This window comes from Scylla paramamosain, unplaced genomic scaffold (assembly GCF_035594125.1).
Source record: "Scylla paramamosain isolate STU-SP2022 unplaced genomic scaffold, ASM3559412v1 Contig6, whole genome shotgun sequence".
Classification (NCBI taxonomy): Eukaryota; Metazoa; Arthropoda; class Malacostraca; order Decapoda; family Portunidae; genus Scylla; species Scylla paramamosain.
The window spans coordinates 2,049,942-2,057,913 of NW_026973671.1; the positions used below are offsets into that span (position 1 = coordinate 2,049,942).

The 7,972-nt window shown below is 40.7% G+C and overlaps 1 long non-coding RNA gene across 1 annotated transcript; it reads left to right on the forward strand.

Annotated features, from left to right (window-relative positions):
- Window positions 1-743: 743 nt before the first annotated feature.
- LOC135096733 (uncharacterized) lies at window positions 744-6,428 on the forward strand. Its single transcript, XR_010264974.1, has 3 exons — window positions 744-824; window positions 4,167-4,326; window positions 6,182-6,428. It is a non-coding gene; the product is annotated as an uncharacterized LOC135096733 (long non-coding RNA).
- Window positions 6,429-7,972: the final 1,544 nt, after the last annotated feature.

A 7,972-nucleotide genomic window follows, 5' to 3' on the forward strand; every position in this document is an offset into this window, starting at 1 on the left:
GCGGAAGTGATTCAGAATAGGCCTATGTTGCAGACATTTGCCGCAAGAAGCATTGGCACGGCACTGCACCTCGAGCTGCGCCAGCTGTCACCGTAATTAATTACTCTTCAGATAAGGATGTTCATGCTGACTTGTGTAAATGTGTTGCTCTGCTTTCCAGAATCCTAGAGAGAGAGAGAGAGAGAGAGAGAGAGAGAGAGAGAGAGAGAGAGAGAGAGAGAGAGAGAGAGAGAGAGAGAGAGAGAATAAATAAAAAGAGGAAGAGAATACATACTGAAAACTTTGCTTTTATTATTGCTGCCACCACCATCGCTACTTTGGACGTGTGGAAAGTAAGGTGGAGGGGCAGAATACCAGAGTGGCAAGCATCTATTATTCCTACAGCATTATTAAATACTGATTGTGCGAACCTGCCCACCAATACACAGTTTTGCTATTACATATATACTGTTAACCTTACCTGCACTGGGGACAGACGGGAAATGAGAGAGTGTTCCTCGTGTTTGGTGATGAGGGACTAGACAGAGCAATGGTGTACTTGTAACACGTGGTGTTTGATGGTGGTCACTATACAAATTATTTCTGTATATTGCTCGTTTCATATTTGTTTGTTTCATAGTATTTGCTCGTTTCATATGATAACTACCTGGGAATAATGAGTGGTAATGAGTGTTTCATTCGTGTATGAATCCCTCGAGCGGTAAACCGAGGGAAGGTAGCTCAGGGAGGGAGGTCAAGCCGGTAGTCTATCTGTGGTATAGCAGCCGCACACACCTTGTTGGATTGAAACCTGTGGATTTATTCCCTGTGAGCGCCAGAGACTGGTGAGTGTTCCTCTATTACATTTGTGATAGGTTTAGGAATATATTAGGAATGTGTAGTAATTTGTTGCTTGTTATTCTCTCCTGTTGTATTTACTTTACCTTACACCAAGAATTGTTACATATATGTTGTGTTTTTGTGATATTTCAACGTAAATTGTCATAGTTAGGTAATCAAACATTCATGTGAGATTTGTGACCCAGGAGGGTCTTTACACCGTAAGGATAGTCACCATAGCTTGTTAGCTAGTAGTTTATTTATCATCTAGTAGTTTATTTATCATGTATTTATTTTTTTATTTTTTTGACACGTGTTCATAGTGATTTCATTGTGTTGCTCCAATGCCTTCATGTGGACTTTGTGATGTTACTTATGTTAATTTTGTATTGCATAGAGATTAATTAAGGGTCCTTTTCCAGTTGGACCGTTCACCCTCACGTTCACCCTCACGTTCACCCTGTCGTTCACCCTCACGTTCACCATATGGGACAAGTAAACACACACAAGAATGAACGAGTGTCAATAACGAGGCGTAATAATATACCAAGAAGAAATACCCTTTGTCTGACGCCCCTAAGTGGGTGTTACAGTACTCATAACCTTACCTGCAGCTTAGACAGGCGGGAACAAAACCAAGTATTCCTATATTACATTGTGTTTTGTCATAAGCAACAAGACAGAACAGTGGCGGAGGGACAGTAAACTTGTATTCAGTTAAATGTGCAGTCATGGTGAATAGTTGAGTAACATACCGCTCCGTGCTTACTGTCTTTAGTGTTATTCATCTATCTTAAGTCCTTTAATGTGCTGACTAATTAGGATAAAGAGACTCGTGAGGAGGGAAGTTGTTGTGTGAACAGGACGTAAATGCTGCGTTGTCTGTGATGTATAAAAATAAGAGTGGGAAGGGGAAGATTTTACTTACGTTTGTTTCGTTTTAGCATGAGCGGAAGGTTCCAGCCAGTGTCGTTAGTGCAATAAAAATTTTAACAGGGAAAAGTGCTAGAGAAGCTTAACGTAGAAATATTCTGACATCAAAGAAAAAAGTTGAACAGAAAGATAAAAGAAAAAAGTTGAACAGAAAGATAATCTTTCTTTGTCTGAGCATGAGTGTTTGTAATCAGAATAAAAATGGCTCTGAAAAAAAAAAATGTATGTAATGTTTCTGGATGAATTTTGAGACCAAACTAAACCGCAAGGGAGAAGAAAATATTTGAGTCAGATTTGAAGAGTAAAATCAGTCTTGGCTGGGAAAATTAGTGGGAAAGAATGTAGTTAGGTATTATTATGAACGATCCGCCGCTGGAAGGTTAAGAAGGTAAAGGAGGCGCATTATTTTAAGGATAAGAACAAAAACACACGAGGAGAGATACATAAGCATTAGAGCTTATGAGCCTGCGAGTGGGAAGAAGTGGAGAGGGAGAGAAAATCCTTGGGGATTCCAGACATTTATTAGAAAACTTTAGCGAAATGAAGTGACTGCAATAAATCTAACACGAGAAGAGAACAGTGGATAGAGATGAGAGAAAAGAAGTGGAGAAAGAGAGGAGAGAAATTCTTTGCAGATTTCAGAGACTTAACAATATGTAGAATTTTTAAACGGTGAAGAGGGTGAACTGGATAACTGATGCCGAAATAAGAGACACTATAAAGAATGAGGGAGTTGGATAAGTGAAAAGAAGTAAACAAGAAATACATTCTTAGAGGTTTCACATACTTATCAGATAATGTTAATGGAGTGAAGTGACTTATCTAGGAATTTCAGGTAAAAAAATAACAAAACACCCCTACTTTAATATAATAGGTTGCGGAGGCAGAAAAAAAGAAAAGGCCAGTAACATCTTAACCTAAAAGAAAAGATGAAAGACGGACAGCCGGTATTTCAGCTAGATCAGATTGCATGAGCTTGGGTGTTCTGGGTCATTGCCCTCAATTACAGATATTCTCCTTCCTCCGCCGCCGCCTCCTACTCGCTGCTGCTCATGATGGAGTGTGCCTCTCCCGTGTGTGTGGGAGGCTTTCACACACACGGGATTACCAAATAGTCAGGTCAAAATTCATCATTTCATTGTCTCCTACTACCGCGTACGCTTAATTAATCACAAGACCAACAAGTGTTTTTACCCTGCCCACGAACAATACCACTTACCCTGCCCACGAACAATACCAGCTTTATTTTGTACCTTTGCGCTCGCCCCGCCTCTCTCTCTCTCTCTCTCTCTCTCTCTCTCTACAGAACACAGCAGCGAGTGATGTATTTTTAATTCGTATATATATTAAAATTCCAGAATATGATTAATATGTTGAGGAAAACATGACCGAATTTTTTACATCCGCTCCGCGACTCCTGACACACACACACACACACACACACACACACACACACACACACACACACACACACACACACACACACACACAGAGAGAGAGAGAGAGTTATTACTACTATTATTACTATTAGCGAAAATAATAACATTGTGCATAATATCATAGGGCTTAATTGCTTCTGTTTCCAAGGACACGCAACGCCCTTCCTGTGGATATTAATTTTGGCAGGCGGCAGCGAGGGAGTGGAGGGAAAAAAAGGGAAAAAGAGGTAAAAAGTGATTTGTTTGAAGGTAACTTTATTTCCCATTTAAAATATTACAAGGGCAATTTCGGTTTTTAGGGAAGAAAATAAATAAAAAATGAAATGCAGAAATAAAAATAAAATGAGAGAATTAAAAAGAAGTCGCTCAATCAACTATTCCATAAAAGACAGAAATTGTTATCAAAAGAAAAAGAACAAAATAAAATAACACCAATAAGGTGAAAAGAATATAAAAATATTAATTATTTCTACGTTCCTTCGTCGCTTTCATATAACTCTAAGGTAACTTTGGTCTCAAAAGAAATATGAAAAATTATAGATAAATATGAAATAGATGTAGCAAAAAAGTCCTTGTGCCGGTATTTAGACAAGTGAGACAAGCACCACTCTCTGCCTGCTTCTGTATTACCTCCTGCTTATCACCTGAACTGTTTCGAGAGGAAATGTTTCATGACACTAGTCCTCAAATTTTGGACAGCCCTCTTGACTGCACTTTTTGTGGACTAGAACCTTCAGTGGGCCTTTTTATTTATTTTTCCTATACCCCTCTTATCAATAAAAAGTAAATAAGAACATAAAAATACAATATGGAAAAACAAAATCTTAGAGGAACAAGAGAGGTGAAAAAGAGACCAAAGCAACATTATATATATATTTTATTGCAAAAAGCCTCAAAAGTGTGCCAGCGTTACAAATATGCTTAGTAGTACTCGTATATCTGTAAGCCTACCAGTACTTATAATTTCACTTTCAGATCACATCCCATGAATAGTAAGAGGCCTTTTTGTCCCCTGGTGGAGAGCAGAGAACGAGGATGTGAGTACCTGGCTAGCCTTTCACCTCGTGTATTCGAGAAGGATGAGGAGCGAAACAATGGGGCAGAGAGTCAGCGAGCCAGCGAGTCAGCAGTGGACGTGAGTGACGCTCGAGCGACTGAATCTGGTTGAGGGTGGCCGTGGTTAGTTACTGAACATGTGTGTGTATGGGTCAGCGGTGTCTTTTGTGCTAAGAGGAGGAGGTAGAGTATAGTGACTCTTGTTCGTTATCGTTGTCATGTTGTTCATCTTCTGTTTTTACTTGTATTTTCTTTGTTATCGTCTTTGTCGTCATTTTATTATGCATTTGCTTCTATTTCTTGTTTCTTTTTACCGTTTCTCTCTCTCTCTCTCTCTCTCTCTCTCTCTCTCTCTCTCTCTCTCTCTCTCTCTCTCTCTCTCTCTCTTTTCTTTGTTATCGTCTTTGTCGTCATTTTATTATGCATTTGCTTCTATTTCTTGTTTCTTTTTACCGTTTATCTCTCTCTCTCTCTCTCTCTCTCTCTCTCTCTCTCTCTCTCTCTCTCTGAAATAATAATAAAAAAGAAAGCTAAAAACAAGGACAGGCCAAACTGATTTATTGTTTATGTAATAAGTCCATTTTCACCTTCTGAATTATTGTCTCCAAGTGTCAATTACTAAGACTCTTCTTCCTCCGCCTCCTCCTGCTGCTGCTGCTATTATTGTTGCCGTTCTTGCACACCGGTACACACGCGCCAGTCTTTATGTAAGAACTCCTCCTTCCCTTCAGTTACCTTCCCTTCAGCAGATAGAATCCTTCTCTTTAAGACGGCCCCGGGCAGACAGCTCGGTGGGCAGCTTTCATGGTCCTCGGAGGGGCGGGAGTGGATACTTTTCTTAGGGCGAGACGACTGACAATCAATACCTGATGACGCTGATGACTGGTTTTGTGGGCATTGTGAAGGCGAGGACGGGGCTGATGACTATCTGCTACTTGCTGCCGTGCGTCTTGCCACACTGACTTTGGTGAGCTGATGAGGCTGTTCTCTGGCTTACGTGCGCTCAACTTGACCGCCTTCCTTGCTTCCAGGGCTTTGCTTTTTAAGTCAGCTTTGGGAAGTGTCCCCGCCGGTAGGGTAGTGACGCAGAGCTACTCCTCGTTGGGCAGCGCGGCAAAGCGGCCACTTTTTTGTGAATGTGTGGAGAAGAGTCAGGAGATGGTGATGCAGGCCCTTCGTTAAGCATCGTTAGGCTTCCTTTCCTTCACTTCTTGTAAGAGTGCAGCGAGTCACCGTCAGTGGCTATGATGCAGGTGTCGTCCTCAGTGAAGAAAACGTTACATTGCAATTTCTTTCCTTTCTTTTTTCTTTCGTGACGTCATTGTAACGTTCAACTATAACCTAAGAGTAATCAACCATCAAACCAATACTTCCGTTTTTTTGCCTCACACACACACACACACACACACACACACAGAGCAGCTATCCAGTTAAACGCGCGCATACACACACACACACGTACACAGAGGGCAGACACATAAACACCACAGTATCCTTGGGGCCCAACCTGCCGAGCCCCGCCGAGCCCAGCCCAGCCCCGCCCGTCTCTGCCACGGTAACAGTTTCTCCCCGTCAATATTTAGCGTAAATTTCAGGATTTCTAGCTGTTTCTAGACTCGTGTTATATAGCAGTAGGAGAAGGAAGAAAGTGAAGGGTAGAGGAAAAGTATGAAGGGGAGGAAAAGTGACTAGGTACCGAGGAAAGGAGGAAAAAAAAAAAAAAACATTTCGGCTCAATATCATTATTCTTTTTTCTATTAATGGAGTTGGCATTGTTTTGATATTTGATTTATTATTAGAAGACTATAACAAGTAATGATTCATAATAAAATCTAGTCTAGCTGTGATTTTCTAGTCTAGCTTTGATTTTATTTTTCGAAAAATAAGTACATTTTACTTATTTTTATTTATCTATTTTCGTATCCAAACGACAGGCTCTTAATATACAGCAGAAGAAACAAGCCTGGGAGGAAATATGCTGAAATGGAGAGTTGAGGAGGTGGGCCAGACATCAGCTCACGACATTGTTGGAACACGCGGTGTTGCCGCTTCTTCCATGTGAAGAGCGTATGGCTTGAGATACCGGGTATTTAGCAGTTCTTTTATTTCCGCTTGTAAATAAACAAAAAGTACTTCTTATTCTATTAGCTAAATGAAGACAATAAATGTGAACAGTCAACAGCACAAGACTCGTATCCTGTTTGCGCGCGAACACGCGGTGTTGCCGCTTCTTCCATGTGAAGAGCGTATGGCTTGAGATACCGGATATTTAGCAGTTCTTTTACTTCCACTTGTAAATAAATAAAATGTACTTATTATTCTATTAGCTAAACTAAGACAACAAATGTGAACAGTCAACAGCACAAAACTCCTCTCCAGTTTGCGCGCGCATTTCTCTGCTGTGGCGTGTTTTGTGGCTCCTCGCTGAACACTTCTATCTCTTGACGCTGTGAGTTAGGCTACTTTGACGGTGACTTGAACACTACCACACTGGGCTGCTGTGTGTGTGAGGAAGGTGTGGTGGAGCTGTGAAGTGTGGCAGAGGTGGTGGAGGGAAGCAAGCTGTGCGTTACCCTACAACCATCACCACCACCGCCGCCATGTCATCTTCGTCTTCTTCCTTCTCTTTATTCTTTTCCTCCTTTCCCTCCGCTGACGTGTGTGTGGTGTTCCTTGACCGCCGTCATGAGAAAGAGAATATGCAAGGTAGGTACAGCTCCTACTTGCGCAGGCTTTGACGTCAAAAGTTAATGTAATCAGTGTGTGTGTGTGTGTGTGTGGAAGAAACGGGATCATAACCGAAAACCATATGCATAATATGCTATACTAATTTATTATGTAAGTTGAGTACTCCTCACACATACTCAACACATATCTTCAGTACGTACGTATGTATGTTCCTCTCATCATCATTGTGATGTACAGCTTACTGTATATTATGAGAAAGAATAAATAATTGACTGACAGACAGACAGACTGACTGACTGACTGACTACTACTACCAGTCTAATAGCATAGGAATAAAGTAAAACACTACTACTACTACTACTACTACCAGTCTAATAGCATAGGATTAAAGTAAAACGGTGAATAAGTGTAAGAAAAGGAAAGTAATTTTTAAAATTGAATGGTGTTTAAGTGAATTGTTGATAAGCTTGATTAATAAAGGAATACATGTGAAGTAAGAAACAATAAATTAAGTCATAGTAAGAGAAAATAAAGAAACATGTAAAAAGTGAAGTGGATGAGTAAAATTTATGTAAAAAAAAAAAAGGTAAAATCAAATAAAAAGCAAAAAAAGTTTGCAGCATCACACGGCGCTTCTCTTGCTAATCTGGAATGGCGAGGTGGGGATTTCTTGTAAGGGTCATGAGAGCTTCCCAAAGGCGAGGAACACGTGCTGGTGATCTCTTGGTAATGAGAGGCAGAGGGGGAGGTGTAGAGGATAGGGTGACGGGGTACCATTGTTCTGGAGTCTTCCTGTGTTACCATTCGGAATACTTGGGAAAATTAAAGAAAAAAAATACATGGCCAGAGAGAGAGAGAGAGAGAGAGAGAGAGAGAGAAATTCATACATTTAGGAAACATTCTCTCTCTCTCTCTCTCTCTCTCTCTCTCTCTCTCTCTCTCTCTCTCTCTCTCTCTCTCTCTCTCTCTCTCTCTCGTTTTCAGTCAAATATCTATCTCGTGTGTGTGTGTGTGTGTGTGTGTGTGTGGAAGGAATG